Raw genomic sequence first — 22,930 nt, forward strand, 5'->3', positions numbered from 1 at the left:
GACTCACCAGCCAGCACCCAGGAAAGAATTCACTGTAGTAACTCAGATCCCACCCCATCTAACATCCCATCACAGACCATTGGGTATATTTACCTGCTAATAATCAAAGATCAATTAATTGCCAAAATTAGGCTATCCCATCATACCATCCCCTCCATAAATTTATCAAGCTTAGTCTTGAAGCCAGGTATGTCTTTTGCCCCCACCACTCCCCTTGGAAGGCTGTTCCAGAACTTCACTCCTCTGATGGTTAGAAACCTTCATCTAATTTCAAGTCTAAACTTCCTAATGTCCAGTTTATATCCATTTGTTCTTGACATCATAATCTCTTGAAACCTTGAGGCTGAAATCTGGATTCTCACAGAATAGTCATGCTTCCATCCTTCTCAGTTGTCTATACTTTAATTGATCTGGTAACATTGCTCGCTAGCCCTGAGTTGCTGGCACTGATTGTTATTTTTCAGGGGGAAAGAACACTGACGCCTTTTGTTTTAGGGTTGGGTGACAAATATAAATCTACTCACATTGACTGAGGAAACTGATAAGGGGGAATCAAATGTTGAGCCAGTCAACCTTCACAGAATCCCTTTAAGGAAAGTGCTTTGGCTTGCTTATAGATTATTATTGTTGTTCTGGAGGAGATAGGACAAGGGATCCCTTTTTTAAACATATTTTTGAAGGCAAGTGGGTTTAAAATCAAACTGAGATTGAGCCAGTGGGATAGAGGAGAGATTTAGTCAGACCCTTTCTGCAGCAGTGACCCAAATGTGAGGTAGTTTTGTGAGAGAGGTTTCCTCAGACTATCAGAAATAATAAAACTTCTCATCAACAAGCAATGAGGAAAAACTGCCCCTGGTCCTGGGAGAAAGAAGAGATATAGCAGATATGACATTATGCTACATTCAATTTGCCCCCAGATCAGGAATGGAAGCAATGGGAAACTCATGTGACAAACCCCAAACAATATTGTAGCCCTACCATGGGCAGATCTTACTTACCCCTGACAGGTTTCTCTCTGTTCTGTTTGGTAACATGTGTGGAGCTTGACATGCCAATAAAGTTGTGTTGAAATTGAAACAGAACCATAGATAATCCTTTTGGGCTGTTCCAATCAGATGAAAACTCTTCTCTTGGTAGCTGCAGGAGGAGAGGACAGAAGCAAAATATAACAAAACAACAGAAGAAAACAAAACACACCCAAGGAATTTCTTAAGCCCATTTTGTTCCTCTTTTGTTTGTCATTGGGAAAAGGCAGGTGTTAGTAATGGGAGATTTGATCATTAGAAACATAGATAGCTGGGTTTGTGATGACCAGGAGAACTGTATGGTGACTTGCCTGCCTGGTGCGAAGGTTGCAGATCTCTCGAGGCATCTAGATAGACTTATGTGTAGTGCTGGGGAGGAGCCGGTGGTCATGGTACATGTAGGTACCTATGACATAGGAAAGGGTAGAAGAGACGTCCTGGAGGCCAAATTTAGGCTGCTAGGAAAGAGACTGAAATCCGGGACCTCTATGGTGGCATTCTCAGAAATGCTCCCAGTTCCAGGTAGGCAGGCAGAGCTTCAGAGTCTCAATGCGCGGATGAGACGATGGTGTAGAGAGGAGGGGTTTACATTCATTAGGAACTGGGGAAACTTTTGGGATGGGGGAGCCTATACAGGAGAGATGGGCTTCACCTAAACCAAAGTGGAACCAGGCTGCTGGCACTAAACATTAAAAAGGTTGTAGAGCAGTTTTTAAACTAGGAGATGGGGGAAAGCCGACTGCTGCAGAGGAGCACGTGGATCGGACAGAGACTTCTCTTAGAGGAGCGTCTATTGATAGAGATTCTCCAGGTTTTAGTCAGGAGGAGAGGATGGAGGAGGATAATGTAAGGGCCAGATCAGTCAAGAAACATTCACATAAAAAAGAATCTGACACATCAGAAAAGGGCAGACAAATAAACAGTGACAAGTTTTTTAAGTGCTTGTACGCAAATGCTAGAAGTCTAAATAATAAGATGGGTGAACTAGAGTGCCTCGTGTTAGAGGAGGATAATGATATAATAGACATCATGGAAACCTGGTGGAGTGAGGACAATCAATGGGACACAATCATTCCGGGGTACAAAATCTATTGGAAGGACAGAACAGGTCATGCCGGCGGGGGAGGGGGGAGTGGCACTATATGTGAAAGAAAATGTAGAATCAAATGAAGTAAAAATCTTAAATGAATCCACATGTTCCATAGAATCTCTATGGATAGTAATTTCATGCTCTAATAAGAATATAACAGTAGGGATCTATTATCGACCACCTGACCAGGACAGTGATAGTGACTATGAAATGCTAAGGGAGATTAGAGAGGCTATCAAAATAAAGAACTCAATAATAGTGGGGGATTTCAATTATCCCCATATTGACTGGGTACATGTCACCTCAGGACTAAATGCAGAGACAAAATTTCTCGATACTTTAAATGACTGCTTCTTGGAGCAGCTGGTACAGGAACCCACAAGGGGAGAGACAATTCTTGATTTAGTCCTGAGTGGAGCGCAGGATCTGGTCCAAGAGGTAACTATAACAGGACTGCTTGGGACACCTCAACAGCCCAACACTGTGGCATTTAATTTCAGAAAGGGGAACTATGCAAAAATGAGGAGGTTAGTTAAACAGAAATTAAAAGGTACAGTGACCAGAGTGAAATCCCTGCAAGCTGCATGGACACTTTTCAAAGACACCATAATAGAGGCCCAACTTAAATGTATACCCCAAATTAAAAAAAAAACCACAGTAAAAGAACTAAAAAAGAGCCACCGTGGCTTAACAACCATATAAAAGAAGCAGTAAGAGATAAAAAGGCATCTTTTAAAAAGTGGAAGTCAAATCCTAGTGAGGTAAATAGAAAGGAGCATAAGCCCTGCCAAATTAAGTGTAAAAATGTAATAAGAAAAGCCAAAAAGGAGTTTGAAGAACAACTAGCCAAAAACTCAAAAGGTAATAACAAAATGTTTTTTTAAGTACATCAGAAGCAGGAAGCCTGCTAAACAACCAGTGGGGCCCCTGGATGATTGAGATACAAAAGGATCACTTAAAGACGGTAAAGTAATTGCGGAGAAACTAAATGAATTCTTTGCTTCAGTCTTCACGGCTGAGGATGTTAGGGAGACTCCCAAACCTGAGCTGTCCTTTGTAGGTGACAAATCTGAGGAATTGTCACAGATTGAAGTGTCACTAGAAGAGATTTTGGAATTAATTGATAAACTTAACAGTATCAAGTCACCGGGACCAGATAGCATTCACCCAAGAGTTCTGAAAGAACTCAAATTGAAATTGCGGAACTATTGACTATGGTTTGTAACCTGTCCTTTAAATCAGCTTCTGTACCCAATGACTGGAAGTTAGCTAATGTAACGCCAATATTTTAAAAGGGCTCTAGAGCTGATCCTGGCAATGAGAGTTAAATGGAGATATCCCATCTCCTAGAACTGGAAGGGACCTTGAAAGGTCATTGAGTCCAGCCCCCTGCCTTCACTAGCAGGACCAAGTACTGATTTTGCTCCAGATCCCTAAGTGGCCCCCTCAAGGATTGAACTCACAACACTGGGTTTAGCAGGCCAATGCTCAAACCACTGAGCTATCCCTCCCCCCCCAATTACAGACCAGTAAGTCTAACGTCAGTACTGGGCAAATTAGTTGAAACAATCGTAAAGAATAAAATTGTCAGACACGTAGAAGAACATAAATTGTTGGGCAAAAGTCAGCATGGTTTCTGTAAAGGGAAGTCATATCTTACTAATCTATTAGAGTTCTCTGAAGGGGTCAGCAAACATGTGGACAAGGGGGATCCAGTGGACATAGTGTACTTAGATTTCCAGAAAGCCTTTGACAAGGTCCCTCACCAAAGGCACTTACGTAAATTAAGTTGTCATGGGATAAGAAGGAAGATCTTTTCATGGATTGAGAACTGGTTAAAAGATAGGGAACAAAGGATAGGAATAAATGGTAAATTTTCAGAATGGAGAGAGGTAACTAGTGGTGTTCCCCAAGGGTCTGTCCTAGGACCAATCCTATTCAACTTATTCATAACTGATCTGGAGAAAGGGGTAAACAGTGGGGTGGCAAAGTTTGCAGATGATACTAAACTGCTCAAGATAGTTATGGAGTACAGGAGTCGACGGCAGAGCGATAAATCTATCCCCAATAGATCGATCACTACCCACTGATCCGGCGGGTAATGTAGACGTACCCTAAGGCGGGATATGATAGAGGTATATAAAATCATGAGTGCTGTGGAGAAAGTGAATAAGGAAAAGTTATTTACTTGTTCCCATAATATAAGAACTAGGGGCCTCCAAATGAAATTTAATGGGCAGCAGGTTTAAAACAAATAAAAGGAAGTTCTTCTTCACACAGCACACAGTCAACCTGTGGAACTCCTTGCCTGAGGAGGTTGTGAAGGTTAGGACTATAATAAGGTTTAAAAGAGAACTAGATAAATTCATGGAGGTTAAGTCCATTAATGACTATTAGCTAGGATGGGTAAGGAATGGTGTCCCTAGCCTCTGTTTGTCAGAGGGTGGAGATGGATGGCAGGAGAGAGATCACTTGATCATTGCCTGTTCGGTTCACTCTCTCTGGGGCACCTGGTGTTGGCCACTGTCGGCAGACAGGATACTGGGCTGGATGGACCTTTGGTCTGACCCAGTATGGCCATTCTTATGTTCTTATGTTTTTATATCATTGGTTAAAGCTGGATAGTGGAATAGTTTCCAGGGTAAGTGCGGTCTAGGGGTGAAATCGTACCTCATTCAAGTCAATGGGTGTTTTGCCATTTATTTCAGTGAGGCCAAGATTTCACGCTCAGACTTCAGAGGCAGAACATGAAGGCTACTGTGAAACAATATTTGCCTAGGCAGGAGAATTTTCTGTCATGCTAAGAGAATATCCATCCTCCAAAAAACATTCTTCAGTGAATTCACTGCCAGTGATAGGTGCTACATTGACAGCTCCAGAGATGGAAATCTTCTGTTTATTCAGAATGCTGGTAGGGCAAATGTAGCAACAGTGCACGCTTTCACCAAAGAAGCGATCCCTCACCTGAAGTGGCCACTCTAGTCTCCATGGCGTGGGGAGATCTGTATTCTCCTTAACTAGACTGTAAACAAGCTGAGAAACAAGGTGGGTGAGGTAATATCTTTTATTGGACCAATTTATGTTGGTGAGAGAGACCGACAAGCTTTCGAGCTACACAGAGCTCTTCCTCAGGTCCAGTCAGTGCCAGTTGTGATTGTGCCTTTAGTAATGTGACTCCATAACCCAGGAACTGGCCTGAGGCCACTAATTCCTCTCATGTCAGCCATGGAGCAAATCAGATGGTAACAAATTCAACTTGAGCTGAAATTAAACAAAATCAAGCTTCATACTGGAGCTGTCAAGCCCCCCAGCACTAAGTCTTATTAAATGTAACGCTATCCACCGACCGCAAGCACTGGATTAAAGGTAGCTGTACTAGGGAAGAAGAGATGTTTGAACAGTGCTCTCTTTTCATTAGAGAAGAGTCTACTTTCTGATCTGCTAGCACTTTCTCATCTCTTAATTTCAATGACTGTATTTGAACGGCTTTGCCTTTGGTCTTGAAGCTAACCTAAAGGCAGCCCAGGTGTTTCTGGGGTTTGTGCGTGCCTCTAAGTACTAGAGTTATACAAATAATAATTAATAAATGTGAGGTAGCTGACAAGCATGTTAGAGAAGGGCATCTTTGCTTTGGTAGGCCATGCTATCATTATTCACTGAATTAATTCACTGATGAGGTTCTCCAGTTTTCCATTCTGTAAAAAAAGAAGTCAACTTTGGTCAAGAAAACTATTTCCCTATGTTCACTTCGAAGGGAAAGTAATAATTATATTTAGGGTCTTTCTCCTTTGATGTCAGCATTTGAGTCAGATGTTTTGATGTGTGACCCCTTAATTTGAAATAAAACCAATAAAACTGCAGTAGCACCATGGAATGGTATTTTGGGCCTTTAAGACATAATTCTGTTGTCTTTTTTAAATAGGCGTTAGCAGTATAGATCCTTTGGCACAAAGTATGGCAGCTGTCAAATATACATAGTAAAATCACTATTTAGTGTTCTTAAGAATTTGTGTTCAAGCCAAGTTATTGTATTATGCAGTAATCAGGAAGTCCCTTTTTGATGGACTGTATATTGGGTCAGAGTTTGTCAGTCCCTCACCTTTTCAATGGGTCTGATTCTTTGCATAGTTGTTTATAAAAGTGCAAGGTGATTGCAAAGTGGTTGTAATACACTGCCTTGCTTATTTGGTAGCATTTTCTGGTATTTGTTGTGGTATAAATGACTACGCAAACCACAGGCAGCAGAGAATGAAGTCCTGAGGTGTTTTTTTTTTTCTATGCATAGACTTCACTTCAGGGAGAGGAGAGATTATTGATCTTTCATCAAGTAATTTTCTTCTTTCAGCTACGCACATTGGACTCTTAACAGCTACTCTTAAAATAAATCCATTTGTTTCCCCCCAACGAACAAATTTGCTATCAGCAGCAGAGTTCCTGATAAGTGGACTTAGAGTTTTTACATTTCAATGGACTGGAGAAATTAGGGACTTCCATCATACCTCACTATATCTAAGTTCATTATAAATGTGGTGCATTGCCTTGTCCCAACAAAAATATAGCATTGTCTTTACCAAAAACAGAAGTTCAGATCCTGTCAACTTCAAACTCTTTTTTTTTTAGACATAACTTCCTGGATTTCTTCTGTTTGTGTATCTTTTTTGTTATATATCTCTACCAAATTCTTACTAGAGAACTATATTCCATAAGTTTAATTTTTTTGACAGTGCCAGTGCCAGGGGTGGCCAACCTGAGCCTGAGAAGGAGCCAGAATTTACCAATGTACATTGCCAAAGAGCCACAGTAATACGTCAGCAGCCCCCCCACCCCACTCCGAGCGCCTCCCACCCACCGGCAACCCCACCGATCAGCACCTCTCCCTCCCTCCCCGCACCTCCTGATCAGCTGTTTCGTGGTGTGCAGGAGGCTCGGAGTGGGAGGAGCGAGGGCACGGCAGGCTCAGGGGAGGGGGCGGGAAGGGGTGGAGTGGGGGCAGGGCCTGTGGCAGAGCCAGGGGTTGAGCAGTGAGCACCCCCCGGCACATTGGAAAGTTGGCGCCTGTAGCTCTAGCCCCGGAGTTGGTGCCTATACAACTAGCCACATTTTAACTTCTGAAGAGCCGCATGTGGCTCCGGAGCCACAGGTTGGCCACAACCTGGCCAATGCATTCTAATGGCCACTCTCTCACCTTGGAAATACACATTTTCTTACCCATGTACTAAAACCCTCTCATCATGCACCATGAATGGTGATTTGAATAACGCTGTAATAGCATTGCCTTTTGGGTGCTCGTGCAAAATTTACTGCCCGTTGTATCCCCAAATGTGGTCCTTATTCACATGGCCACTCTTGCGGATGTTTTATTGGCCAATAACGTGCCCCATGTTTTGGTAATCTAGCTGCTAGGTTGCTTTATGAGCCAATGTCAGCCAGAGGGTGCTGGGGAAAAGCAGTGTGTATAATGCACTGGGAATTATGCATTATTGTCATTTTACAGCCTGAAGGATCTTTAAATCGATGAAACGTGGGGCTGGGCATGACAGAAACCTCACCTGCAGTATTTGCTTTTACATTTTGTGCCTTTTGGAAACTTAGTCATTAAAACAACAGCTACAACCAACCAGACAGGTCTTTCCGCCTGCTGTATTTAAGTTACTGCAATGGAAAGACAAGTCAGAATGAAACATAATCTGAACAGAAAGGACAGTGAAGGAAATAGGAAGAAAATACTATTCAAAGTTCAAGAACTTGATATTTTGAGTGTATTGGAATTTACACAGCAGAAAAATATTAACCTCATCTGCACTTCACAGTTTGCCCTTACACATTCAGAAAGTTGCCTTGATGTAGGGTTTAAAGGGGCCGATGAAGTATACAGCATAGAGCAACGTGTGTCAACTGAGCAGCTGAGATCCATTTCTCATCTCAGTGCAGTTCCTTTTAGTTGTCTCTCTACTCTTAAAAAAATCAAAAAACCTTTTAAAGCAATTTGTTACTACACGTTAATATTTGCTTCCTTTTCCCGAGACCATCTAGAAGCTAAACAAAATAGATGTCTGCCTGCATATAAGAAGTGAGAGTATGCCAACACTGCATAAAAAGGTGTGTTCTTAACTCGAGTTAGCTAAGTCATATCAAAATGACAGTGAAGACATAGCAGATCAGCTTTTAACTCAATGCTGATAAATGCAAAGTAATGCACATTGGAAAACATAATCCCAACTATACATATAAAATAGTGGAATCTAAATTAGCTGTTACCAGTCAAGAAAGAGATCTTGGAGTCATTGGAACTCACTTTTTTTCCCCCCACTGTCGACATATTCATAGCATTACTACCTCATTCTTCTAGTTTACCCTTCATTTCCCAGGTTGTTGTGCTACTGTTTTTTTAAATCTCAAAACAAATAAACTTCATGTGTTCAATGCTAATATTTAAAATAAGCTTTACCTGAAAGTTACGATGTAAGAAGAGTAGGAAGGTCTTTCTCTCTGATGCTCTGCCTCCCACCTCACCCAAAAGCTGAATTGCACAAACTTAACTCATGTTGGTGTGTTCTTACATTAAATCAATGGAACTTCACATGAGTATTGACCAGTATGCAGAAGGATTCCATAATCTAGTGATTTTATAAAATACTCTTATTTTTGGTGGATTTTGCAGCTCCTTTAAATATCTAAAGTAAATAGATTTCCATTTGCATCCTCCAGAGTCTCAAAAATTCAAATTTAGGTGCAACATCCATTAACACTGATGTGAAGATTTTATGAAGTGCTTGCCCAGTGACTGAAGTAACAGATGGACTTCTGTTTAGTAGAACTGGAATCCCACTGGATCTCTGCAATATGCATTTTTTTCAGTCTGGGTTCTTACATGACCTATTAAAAAGGGAAAACAGCTGATGGTAACAAATTCAGTGTGTATACAACCCTTGATCCAAGATGGGCCATAAATGTTATGGTCATGTACCTTATGTTTAATCTCATCCTGGGGTCGATGTAACTTTTAAATCAATCATATTTTCTTTGGCAGTTGTGTTCCTTCTTGTTGTATACAACACACAGTTGTCATCACTGTCGATAAAGTGCTGTACCAAGCATTAAGCTTGTGTTAACTGCAAAAAGCAAGAGCTAGAAAAATAATGGGCTAATTTCATTCCTGGAGTAACTCCACTGAATTCTATTTGTTCCCATTTATTTTTTATAGCCGAGGCAGAAGATCAGTGAATGCCAACAGCTGATTTCACATGGGATTAGAGGTATTGGGCAAATTTGGGGTCTCCAAACTCTTATACCAGTTAACAGAGTTGAGGTCAGGAAGGAATTTTTCCCCAGAGCAGATTGGCTGGGACTTTGGGGTTTTCTTGCCTTCCCCTGCCATGTGGCATGCAGGTCACCTGCTGGGATCATCTGGGCATATCTCACCTAATCAATCCCCTGCCATTGCAGGGGCCTCGGGCATTGGTGGTCATCTTGGTCTCTCCTGTTCTCTGCCTGTGACAGAAATGCTTTCATCTAACTAAAGTTTTGGGCTTAATACAGGGGTGCCTGTGTGAAATAATATCCCCTGAGATATACAGGAGGTCAGACTTTATGATCTGATAGTCCCTTCTGACCTAAACTCTGTGAAACTATAATTGGAGATAAAATCCAATAAAACAACAAGATAGCTCACCGTGCTTGTCTATTACTGTGACACACACAGGGGAGTGAATTCCCCACAATTCCAAAATATATGTTTGTTATACACGCATTCTCTCTTCTCTCTCTCTCCCTCCCATCCCCCCACAAAATCTACATTCAAAAAGAAATGTCAGGACTGCAGAGTGAAGCGCTCAAAAGTCAGGAAGTGAGAACATTCAAGTTGCCTGCATGATGTGTAATGAGTGAGGCACAGGGCCAGGCAATGTCCGATTATGATAAAAAGGAGTATTGAACATCAGCTTTGTTCACTGAACACCATCCCTCAATGAGTGCAGCGAATGAGGCCGGGGAAGGCCTAGGGGGAAAATACTATCTGCTCCCTCCCTCCCCATCTGACAGAGAGGGGGGACATGAATACAGTTTTTCAGTCTCCTGCTCCTCATCTGTTTCAGGGCTTCTGGGATGGGGGAGGAGCAGGTCTCTCTGCCCCCCCCCCCCCCCCCCCCCCACAGCTCCTTGTGCTGCATTTCCGCATGTCGCACACCACAGGAGGAGTGGAAGAGCCAGCAGTGAGGAGCCAGAACTGGTGAAGCTACTGAAAAATTGCCACCACACTAGCCCACTGCACTTAGTGGAGCACATTACCCCAAACCAATACCCTGAAAGCTGCAGCTGTCAGCTCCAAAATGCCGTCTTCTCCTGTGGCCCCTGTAGCCATGGAACAGAACTGCCCTAGCTCCGCACCATCCACCTGAGCTGAGATGGCAGGTGAGGAATGCACTCAGCACTCTGGAAAAAGCGTGTAGCAGCAGCTGTGTGTGGACATTTTCTGGCTGATGCATGAAAAAGCTGCTGCCAGGATTGTGTGCCTCCATACCCTACCTACTGCAGGCTTTTAAGCACGGTCTAGTCATTAATGGGGAACATAAGAACGACCATACTGGGTCAGACCAAAGGTCCATCTAGCCCAGTATCCTGTCTTCCGACAGTGGCCAATGCCAGGTGCCCCAGAGGGTATGAACAGAACAGGTAATCATCAAGTGACCCGTTCCCTGTCGCCCATTCAGGAAATGCAGAAGTCACAAGGCAGAACTGGGAAAGAACAAGCTGTGGAACCCAAATCCTCAGGGTTTGATGAAATTCACCCTGGAATCCTAAAGGGATTAGCAGCAGTAGCACTGGCACCGTTGGCAATTACGTGTAAGAGCTCACTGAGGACAGGGGAGGTCCCAACGGATTGGAAATGGACAAGCAGCCATATTTTTTTGAAGGAGGGGAAAAGTAGGACCTAGGAAATTGCATACCAGTAAGTTTAACTTCAGTACCACCTAAACTGCAAGAACAATTAATGAAGTAGTCAGTTTGTAAGCACCTATAATTATAATTAATGGAGATATCCCATCTCCTAGAACTGGAAGGGACCTTGGAAGGTCATCGAGTCCAGCCCCCTGCCTTCACTAGCAGGACCAAGTACTGATTTTGCCCCAGATCCCCAAGTGGCCCCCTCAAGGATTGAACTCACAACCCTGGGTTTAGCAGGCCAATGCTCAAACCACTGAGCTATCCCTCCCCCCCTGGAGGAAAATAAGGTGATAAACGCCAGGCAACCAGGGGTTCCTCAAAACCAAATTATGGCCAATTAATTTAATTTATTTCCTTAATAAACTAACAAGCTTAGCGGTTAAAGGGAAAGCGGTGTATGTGACATAGCTTAGCTGTAGCAAGACATTTGCTGTGGTTCCAACTGACAGTCTTATTGGTACTGGAATTGCTGCACATTTGGCAAAAATAGAGAGGAGTGGGAGAGAGAATGAAAAAGTAACTGGAAGTGAAATGTATTACTAGTTTGGTGTAAAGTTCAGAAGTGTTGGTAAGCCCACAGGATTGTGTTCTGGGTTCATTCAGATTTCATATTTCTTGGTGAGGGCTAGTGGTCAACTGCCTGTAAATATTTAATACGATTGTGGGGTGTGATGATCTCTGATTGGAATGAACAATGAAACCTTCTCCCTCTTACAGCGTTGCTGGATATGTCTATGTTTTTTAGTGAGAGATGTAAAATGGAGTTCGTGAGAGATGGACATTATAGATCCCATGGAAGTTTCTGCAAGGATTAGGGGCTTACCTACAATGTCCTGGCCAAATTCTGGTTTATGTAATACACTGTGCCTTCGTAACATTCGGTGTATAGCTAGAACCGGATAAAGTATATCTCAGTCCTAAACCATTGAGTAATAGATCTGTGCTTTATTGAATTCTTGCTATGTCCTGCCCTGGAGATGGCTGCATTTCAGTGGCACGTGAAGTGCTTCATTTTCCTTTAAAAAACCCTGGGATAACTTGGGATGAATGGCACCACAGATATATATGGTATATTTAACTTCATGCCTGAAACTGGAAACCAGTGGCCCCGTTCTCCCCGACTTGTACTTTGACTAATTTGCACCTATGTGAAGTAGGCATATATGTTGCCAGATTAGAGTTGTACTGTTTTGCACTCCCTTTGCCGAGATGTAAATGACTGCACAAAGTGCAAGTCAGTGGAGCAGCAAGTCCTAGACGTGAACATGAAACAGTGTCGAACTTTGCTTTGGAGGTAGAACAAGTGGATTTAGCTCTTACTGTTGAGACTTAATGATACAGCAAAAGTACCCTAAGACTTGATTAAATAACTACCTCTTCCAGCTTGCCTTTCTTCTGTTTGCTTTTGCAATAAATGCTCAGTTGAAAGATGCATTGTGCTTTAACCTCTCTCTGCATATGCAAGCAACAGCAGAAAATCTAGACGGTAAGGCACGATATTGCATCTTGGCCATAACACATTAATTCCCCAGTTATAGTTGGTTATTCTGTGCTCTCGGTTTAAAGGCTCTTATTGCATCAATAGTTGCATTACTATACATAAGTGTGTCTTAACAGAACAATTCATTTCATTGAGTCAGATGGTGTAAACTGGCATTGTTTTGGACTAGCCTGATGGTGATGTGACAATGTTTTACAACATTGCTGCACTGGGAATCTCAGGGCCTGGTCATTGATTCTTGTTGGATCTTGGCAGGGTCGGCTCTAGGCACCAGCAAAACAAGTTGGTGCTTGGGGCGGCACATTTTTAGGGGCGGCATGGCTGGCGCCAGAATGCTGCCCCTAAAAATGTGCCCCGGCCGCCCTAGCTCACCTCCGCTGCCGCTCGCGCGCCGCTACTCGCCCTCCCTCCCAGGCTCTCAAACCTGGGAGGGAGGGGGAGATCCTGAGCGGCCGCGGCGCGCGAAACAGCTGTTTCGCGCGCCGCTGCCGCTCGGGGTCTCCCCCTCCCTCCCAGGCTCTCAAACCGGGGAGGGAGGGGGAGATCCCGAGCGGCCGTGGCGCGCGAAACAGTTGTTTCGCGCGCCGCTGCTCCCCCTCCCTCCCTCCCAGGCTTGAGAGCCTGGGGGGAGGAGGCAGGGCTGGGGATTTGGGGAAGGGGCGGAGTTGAGGCGGGGCCGGGGGTGGGGTAATTAAAAAACGGGGGGGGGGGGGGAGGCGGCCAAAATTGTTTTTGCTTTGGGCGGCAAAAATCCTAGAGCCGGCCCTGGATCTTGGATCTATATCTTGATATTGAATCTATATCTTTGTCTACTAGATTAACAACTTTTCATGTTACTGGATCTTCTTATATTTTTGTGTGCTAGATTAGCAATTGTTTGTTGACCATGCAGGTACTTATGGACTGTGACCAAGTCATCCTTCTCTCCCGGGGTCTATCAAGGAATCTCAGGAGTACCTCATGCCACTGTAGCTGCTCCCGTGGTTGGTAGAGTTTGGAGACTAGAGGAATGTCTGAAGCTATGCAAATTATTATGTATGTAAAATTCAATATACATTTTTTTATAATTTATGGGCCCAATCCTGTGAGATGATGAGCATTCTCAACTCCTATTGACTTCAGTGCTTCACAGACTCTGGCCCTAAGACATAAAGGGGAATGGTAACAATCTTCCTTACACTTCCGTCCTGTGCCCTCTTGTTTTCATGCTCCTTACAACAAAAGAATGTAGGGAACTTATGTAAATGCAGATGTTCACCATATCAATGCTTGAACCAGAGATGTGAGATCATTGTGTCATACCAGGGTACAATCCAGACCAATAAGTCACCATGTCACCACTGCCCTCTAACATGGGGTACCCTTTACAATGCTTTCCTGCTGTACCCTCCAGCCTGGACTGCTCACAAACAACCTCCAGCGTGCAAGTCACTCCCAGCTATGTCTGTGTGTGCGCGGCAGCCAGACATCCACACCTTGGCTCTTACCAGCCTGGGTTATACTGCAGGGTGACCCCAACACACCTCCAGCCTTAGATTCCTCCCACCCCCAGGTATGTATGTCTTAACCCCCCAGCTCTCTCTAGTTTATATAAAGTCTGTTATTTAAACAGACGCTTCAGTTTAAATAGACTGGATTGGATAAAACAATAAAACACGTTTTCTAACTAGAAAGAGATTTTAAGTGAGTACAAGTAATGAGGCATAAAGATCAGATATGGTTACAAAAAAAATAAAGCTAAAATGCAACTGGTGCCTAACTTAACAAACAATGTTAAATTTAAAACACATTTTTGTCAACATTTGCTTTCAGCAGTCTTACTGACTTCTTAACTCAGGATCCCTTCTCCCAGAATCCAATGAATTCTTCCTTTGTGGCTTCAGGTGCTGTGAATGAGATGGGCAGGAGGAGAGAGAGGGGGCCCTGGGGTGTTTGTCCTTCCTTTTAATAGTGTCACTCCTCCCCTTGAAAAACATTTCCAGCCGAGATTCAGGAGAAAAAGAGTTTATGTGGAAAGATGTCCCCTGCTGTTTTTTCCCTCCTGTTTGAGCTTCCTTTGTCTCCCCTTCCTGCTTGATGACTCTGTTTACTGCTTAATTGCAATTTTGGCAGTACACACATTCCTTTGTTAGGACAGATTTGCCAAGTTCTGCTTGGATAGGGCTGTGGAACATGTGTTACTAACATCATAAAGGGAAATCTTATAACTTCACACACAACATTGCCACACATATTCTACCAGGGCAATAATGACCAGCAAATTATGAGTTTTCAAATGATACCTCGCAAGGCATACTTTGTACAAAGATTATTTCAATAGTGTGTAGGGTGTGGACACAGGGGTACATTCTGTCACAATTATATAACCCATCTCGCCGTATAGTAAACAGTAGTTTTTTTCTTCTTTTATAAAAACAAATTACAATTTGTGCTACACTTTCCAGTTGCTGTGCAAAAGACCTTAACCAGAGTATTGTCTGAGGAGCATATATTATACGATACAGTGTGCAACCTGTCTTAATTATAGTCAAACCTCCTTGATCACCAACTTCTAAATGCATAAAATTGTTCAGTTGCTTTGCAAATCTTAGACACCAAATGGGATAGAAAATCTAATGAAGTTTAAGCTGGCACAATAAATATTCATAGATTCATAGCTTCCAAGGCCATAAGGGACCATTATAATCATCTAGTCTGACTAGGGTGGCCAGGTGCCCAAAAAAGTTTGGTCGAAAAGGGGACCTGACACCCAGAGTCTGGTTACTGCAGATGGGAGAGGTGGGGAGGCACTGGGTCATCACCTACTCAGCTGGGGCCACCTCCTACCTGCGTCGGGCGGCTGCAGCTTCCAGCCCTGGCTCTGCACGCAAGTCCCTCCTGACCTGGGCAGGGGGAAGGGAAAAGTAGCGAGTGATGAGGGGGAGGGGGAAAGAGGAGTAGATGGGGGCAGGGCCTTGGGGGAAGAGGCATGGCAGGGTTGGGTCGTTGGGGGGAAGAGGCGGGGCAGGGGAGATTCCGGCACTCCTGCTGGAGTGTCTGGTTTTTAAATATTACCAAGTTGGCAACCCTAAATTTGTCCTCCTCTATAAGAGAAACCATAGAACTTCACCAAAATAATTCCTAGAGCAGATCTTTTGGGGGAAAAAAATCCAATCTTGATTTTAAAATTGCCAGTGATGAAGAATCCACCACAACCCTTAGTAAATTGTTCCAATAGTTAATTACTCTGTGTTCAAAATTTATGCCCTATTCCCCGTCTGAATGTGTATAACTTCAACTTCCAGCCATTGGATCGTGTGATACCTTCCTCTGCTAGACTGAAGAGCCCATTATTAAATATTTGCTCTCCATGTAGGTAATTATAGATACATTCTTGACATGTACCTAAAAACCATGGTATTGCTCTTTTGTTAGGGCGCAGATGTGTGTAAGAGAAATCAGCCGTACCCTTTCTGAAGTGTGCTTCTCCCCCTCTATTCCCTCTCCCACCGCCCCTCCAACACAGAGCTTTGGCTACAGTGTTGGTGACATAACTGTTGCAAACAAGTTCCTCTCTCAATTCTGGTTTTAATTGTGTGCTTTAGTCTTCAGTTCTGAACTGTTGTGTCGAGTTGCTGGGCCTAATTCTTTAAGGCCCTACCCCTTGAGCGGTCATGTACACTTGTGCAAAATGGGTGTAAAATGCTGCCATGTTGATTGAAGAGTTGTCACCAGAGGTAGCTGTCTTGCTGTAGCGGATGAAAGGATTCCTTTTATTGTACGTAATTTATAAAGTGCTTTAAGATCCTTTTTGGATATAAGAAGCAGTATAAATTCTAAGTCATTAAGATGATATTTTGATAGTTAAGGTGTTGTAAACTCCATAAATTGGTTTAGAGAAATGGTATAAAAGGGAGAGTGCCCGGATGTCTCCTCTCTTGGCAATATGTGGTATCCACACAATCTGATCTGTAATCTCCACCTCAGCCCAACTCTGAACTTTCAGCTGGGACTTGACCTGTCAGAAATAGCTGCCAGTGATTATCCTGAAAGTGTCCTGAATGCCTCAGTCTGGCTTTGTACAGTCTGTTATTACTGTGCTTGTCGCTGGCATCTAAATCTTTTGTGTATGGCTGGTCCAAACTTTTAGACCCCTGTGTGCATGGCTGCATCTACCCCGACAGCTGTACTTCCATAATAATGTGTGTTTACTCCTTTTAGCCTGCTGAAGAGGTAGGAGTTTGCACAGAAAATAAGGAGGCATGGCTTACTAATCAGGAATGATGGCGCAATGGCTGGCGTCACAGCTGCATTTGCCCAGACTTAAAATGCTCTCTGTAGCGTCTTAATAATCATTTGTATAGCATCATAAATGAGCCATGTACATGAAATAAGGTATGTCACCTGCCCCAAAGAAGTTACACTCTAAGGCTTTTCTACCCAGCGAGCAGGGTTAGCTTGGTTGGCAGGAGAGTGCTCCTGCTGACAACGTGCTGTTCACACTGGCACTTGTCACGGCAAAGCTTTTGTCTTTCAGGGTTTTTTTTTTTTTTTTTTTTTTTTAACACCTCTGAAAGACAAACGTTTTGTCCAGTTGCCAGTGTAGACATAGCCTCAGGCAGACAAAACAGAGACATGTTATTGAACCATAGTTCAGGTAAAGGAGAGAGTGGTGAGATTACTGATGAGGAGAAAGAGATCGAAAGAATTCCTGGAAGGAGGTGGCTTTTAAGGAGAGATATAAAGGGTCCACCTTATGGAGAAAAGTGGAGGTTTATTCCAAGCAAAGAGGGCAGCGTGAATGAAGGCCCACAGGTTCAATCTCAGTACTCTTGAGTGCTTGACTTCACAGCTGTGACATTTTTAACATATTTTTTTTTTAGTATTGTGTGTGTGCACGTGCACACACAGATGTTTTAAAAATAATCAGACTTGTGTGGTTAAATCCCTCCCCCCACCCCAGTTGCTTTGAAAATCTTTCATGCATATGGGTGTGAATGTTCCTTTTAAGAAAACCTGTTTTGAAATGCAGCCTCATATCAGAAGGCTCCTGGCCATCCTAGAAATAGCAATTATGGGTTCCTCTCGCCTCCTAAATTCTCTTCCAAAAATAGGCTGAAAATTAAATGATTATTAAAGCCACTGAGTTCTTCTGGTATTAATTTCAGATTTTCTGGTACTGTCCGCAGTGTGTCTGCAGATCCCTGATATGAACTGAAGCTGTTCTGAGACCCTGCCAACATAACATAAGCAAACTAGGGAGACAGGGTGGGTGAGATAATATCTTTTATTTGGATCACCTTCTGTTGGTGAGAGAGACAAGCTTTTGTACAGCTCTTGTTCTGGTCTGGGAAAGGTACTCACAGTGTTACAGCGAGGTAGAACAGAATGTTTAGCACAGGGGTCGGCAACCTTTCAGAAGTGGTGTGCCGAGTCTTCATTTATTCACTCTAATTTAAGGTTTCGCGTGCCAGTAATACATTTTAATGTTTTTAGAAGGTCTCTTTCTAGAAGTCTATAATATATAACTAAACTATTGTTGTATGTAAAGTAAATAAGGTTATTAAAATGTTGAAGAAGCTTCATTTAAAAGTAAATTAAAATGCAGAGCCCCCCGGACCGGTGGCCAGGACCCGGGCAGTGAGAGTGCCACTGAAAATCAGCTTGCGTGCCGCCTACCGTGAGCGTGCTTCATTACACCCTGGTGAGGTAGAGGAGGGAAATGGAGAGATCACTTCGTTTGCCTCTCACTTGAGCTCATTTTAAAACTGGATAAATTAAGCATGGCTCTGGTAAATTGAAGCAAAAATGGCTTGACTAAAATCACACAGCAAGTCAGTGGCAGGGCTGGGAATACAATCTAAGATCACAGTTCCTGGTTCATACCATTACTTAGTGCCAACAAATAAGCAATTCTTAGTCTAGGACCTGTCTGAACTGCATGCTAGGAACTATACAGCCAATGGGCCATACTTCTATGTTAAAGAAAATGACAGCCACGGGTTTGATTGTAGAATTATGTGGGCTAAGCTTTCGCCACCGGTGGTTTATAGAGTTCAGTATCTTTGCATCCTTTCTTATAAACACACCCAAATCAGAAAAGTTTACTCCCCCTAAGAGAATTCCATCCCATTTGTAGTCCTGCAGTACATCATGATAGCCAGTGTAGTTCTTTTCACCATATATAAAATAGTCACACTATATCTGTATAGCTCATATATTTAACTTACTATTGTGTGGCTGACTTTTCTCAAAATGAAATTGTATTCATCTGAGACATCCCTTTAATTAACTTGCACAGTTCCATAGGGAGAGGGATATGGAGGAAGCTAATAATAATAATAGTAGCGGCATATCTTATTACCATTGCATATTAAAGTAAAATAGAATGCTGCAGGAGGTGGAATTCCAAGGCCTTTATTTTTAATGAAGATCTTAATAGCATTTAATGTAAATTAAATATAATCACTGTCTGATTTCTGAATGTATCTCTGAGGCTGAAGCATAGTAAGTTAATTATGCTGACAACACACTTGCAGCTACCAAAGTTGAGCACTAAAATGTTGTTAAAAATGTGTTTTAAAAGGGGGATAGAGAGCAATTTTTTTAAGGCAGACAAATTGAAGGATCCAAGTTACAAGTTTACACCAGACTTGAATGTATTATGTACTGCAGGGGTTCTCAAACTTCATGGCACTGCGATCCCCTTTTGACAATAAAGTTCCTACTACATGACCCCGGGAGGGAGGGGTCAGAGCCTGAGCCCCATGCCCCAGGTCGGTGGGGAGGTGTCCGCAACCCGAGCCCTGCCGCCCCCATCAGGGGAGAAGGGGAGGCAGCCAAGCTCTGCTGCCCAGGTGGGGGTGGAGCTTGGACTTCAACTTCAACCGTGGGTCCCAGCAAGTCTAATGCTGACCCTGGAAACCCCATTAAAATGGGGTCGTGACCCACCTTGGGGTCCCGACCCACAGTTTGAGAACTGCTGATATACTGAATGTAAGGTCAAAATGTATATTAGAATCCAAACAAAGCTGGGATTTTACTCAACTTCAGACATGGAAAAGAATTGAATGTATAGAAGCAATGAGGCCTTTTACTTTCAGGATGCGGATTGTCCGTATGGAAATTTCCAACTTCCATAGATAGACAATTTTTTGAGGTTAAGAAGGTGACTGAGGATCAACTCTACTGTCTTGTTCTATATTAAATTCTATTAAAAGGAAGTATTTGTTAAAGGCTCAATCATGGAACCCTCACTCATGGAAGTCATGCACTTAGTAGGATGACTGATTTGGGGATTGGACTACGAGGTATTCCTCACGACAGAAGATGTAATGATGATGGAGAGTTTGGTTTTCAGTCTGTCCCACTGTAACACTCCCTAACACTTTGCATACGATGGGATGTGATATTTTCCATAAATCAATAAAAATATAAGAGAGTAGCTAAGGGGATCATGAAATAACCAAATGTTATTTGGAGAGAGAGGTGAATAATGGATTTTTCAATTTGTTGGCAGTTAAAAAAAAATCCTTTCAACTTGAACCAACTCCAAAATTCTGACACATGCTGGTGAATTGAAGAAGGCAACGAGTTTCATTTTGAGTCAGACAAAATATTTTGTATGCCTTGAAACAATCTGGTTTGGTTTGGTTTCCATGCAGTTTTTAACTTAAAAGCAAGGGAAATGAAGGCCTAGTTTTGCAAATATTTGAGGCACAGTGAGCAAGTGGCGGTGGTTGTGGTGTTGGTGGCCAACTTCAAGCCCAGTAGTTAGAGCTCTCACTGGGATGTGAGAGACCCAGGTTCAATTTCCCCCTCTGCTTGATATGGAGCAGGGATTTGAACTTTGGTCCCCCACATTGTGGGTGCATGCCTTGGACATTGGGGGCTACAGAATATTCTGGTGTGTTGGTCTCTCTCAATCTCTCCTGTTACAGCTGTTCCACTCTATCATCTGCAGATAGAGAGTACTCTATATCCTGGTGGATAGGGAACTCAGCAGGGAGGGGGGGAGCCAAATTCATGTCCTTGCCCCACATCTCAGGTGAGTGCCCTGACCACTGGGCTCAAAGTTATAAGGTGAGCACACTACTTCTACCTCCTCCCATTCTGTGAATGGCATCTAAGCCCTAAAAAAATGGCCGAAACTATTTGGTGAATTTGTGTCAAATTCATTAATAGTTTTAGGTTGACTGAAACTGAAGCTTTCCACAAATTAACTCTTTGTCTGAAAAATTTGCCCAACTCTACTTATGACCAATTAAAATAGTTAAATACCTGTCTACATCTTAGTTTCTCTTTAGTTCTTTGGCCTCTGTGATGACAAAGGAGTCCACTTCCTCTGCATAGTATTGCTGAGTCCTTAATGTGCATCTGAAGTGGTGCTCTATGGCTCAGGAACTATTATCTTTCATTTATAGGGTTGTTAGGAACGATGCATAAAATTACTGGATTTTGATCACAGACCGCCGTCCTACCTGTGTCAGCTGTTGGGGGTTTCTGGAGTTCTTTTTAATAACTGATGGATCCTGCATAGGCTTGCTGCAGAGGTGAATACAATGGAACATTGTGCCCCTAGGGCAGAGTGCATGTGTCAGACTGCTGTAAGGTGCATATGGTACAACGTTGCCGTGGCAGGGAGGGAGGGTGTCAATGGTACAGTGCCTGTGATGGTGTATATACTAAGAACATAAGAATGGTAATATTGGGTCAGACCAATGGTCCATCTAGCCCAGTATCTTGTCTTCTGACAGTGGATAATGCAAGATGTCTAGGTTCAGAAAAGAGCAACTAAAATGATTAAGGTTTAGAGAGGGTCCCATATGAGGAAAGATTAAAGAGGCTAGGACTCTTCAGTTTGGAAAAGAGAAGACTAAGGGGGGACATGATAGAGGTATATAAAATCATGAGTGATGTTGAGAAAGTGGATAAGGAAAAGTTATTTACTTATTCCCATAATACAAGAACTAGGGGTCACCAAAAGAAATTAATAGGCAGCAGGTTTAAAACAAATAAAAGGAAGTTCTTCTTCACGCAGCGCACAGTCAACTTGTGGAACTCCTTACCTGAGGAGGTTGTGAAGGCTAGGACTATAACACTGTTTAAAAGGGGACTGGATAAATTCATGGTGGCTAAGTCCATAAATGGCTATTAGCCAGGATGGGTAAGAATGGTGTCCCTAGCCTCTGTTCGTCAGAGGATGGAGATGGATGGCAGGAGAGAGATCACTTGATCATTGCCTGTTAGGTTCACTCCCTCTGGGGCACCTGGCATTGGCCACTGTCGGTAGACAGATACTGGGCTAGATGGACCTTTGGTCTGACCCAGTACGGCCTTTCTTATGTTCTTATGTTCTAGGCATTAAGAGGATTCAGGACATGGGCTGAGGACTGCCTGGAAAGAGTCAGATTCCAAACCTACCTCCCTACCATGTGCTTCTTGGCTGGAGTCAAAGAACAGGCAGGGAAGAGCAGAGATTCTAGAAGGATAAGGCAGCTGGAGCTCATCAGGCAGCCAGGCCCAGCTGCTTTGTATCCCAGACAGGAAAAGGAAGCCAGAGTTGGGGGTGAGGTGCCTTGACCACAAAAAGTGGAGGCTGTGGATGAAAATATATTTGTGCCCTGGAAAGACTTTCTTTTTTAGCTGGGTTTGTTCCAAAAAGGAGAAGCTAGAAGGGCTGGCATGAGGGCCTGGAAGAGAACACCCTTTGACAGTGCCCGTAGTACTGGGGTGGAGTGGGGTAGTGGGCCCATAGCAGGGACACCTGTGGGTGGGCGCTGGCACAGTGCGACTGTGGGACAGAAGACCGATGTGTGTTTATTTTCTGTATGAACTACTATCCATTAGATACAGGCCCAGGTTGTGTGGTGTGATAGCAGCAGGATAAATGATTGTCTCTTTCGTTTGCCCTCTCATCACTCCATAGAGGTACTATGGACTCTGGTTGTAGTGTGCCACTGAAGGGGAAAAAAGGTGATTTTCTCCAGATGTCGCAGGAATCTGTGTTACTTCTCTTCAAAACTACCAGGCTTTTTCCTCTGCTTGAGTTTGGTAGAGAAGATAATAGACGGATCTGTATTTCTAATGCAAACATAGTATGTTTGACTACTAACTTGGTAGATTGGCTGCATAAGACCATGTAAAAATGGCTGCGTGTGGCCTTGTAAAAATGTCTTCTAAGCCTCATGTAGTGATATGCTGTGTATGCATTCAAGTGATTTCTCTGTTTTTCTATTGTGTTGGATAACCAGTAAGGCATTGGAAGCCTGTTTTTAAGAAGTAATTGTTCCGTTCACCTGTAATTTATGCACTTGGTTTTCATATTTCTGCCCAACTTTTAATGAGACTTCACTCTTCTGCAGGGATGAGCAATACAATATGAGTGAGGGG

The 22,930-nt window shown here is 43.1% G+C and overlaps 1 protein-coding gene across 2 annotated transcripts in view; it reads left to right on the top strand.

The window, feature by feature from the left end:
* Positions 1-22,930, top strand: part of TSNARE1 (t-SNARE domain containing 1) — a 706,722-nt gene that overhangs the window by 332,700 nt on the left and 351,092 nt on the right. The window lies entirely within an intron of this gene.

The sequence above is a fragment of the Emys orbicularis genome, chromosome 2, assembly GCF_028017835.1.
Source record: "Emys orbicularis isolate rEmyOrb1 chromosome 2, rEmyOrb1.hap1, whole genome shotgun sequence".
Taxonomy (NCBI): Eukaryota; Metazoa; Chordata; order Testudines; family Emydidae; genus Emys; species Emys orbicularis.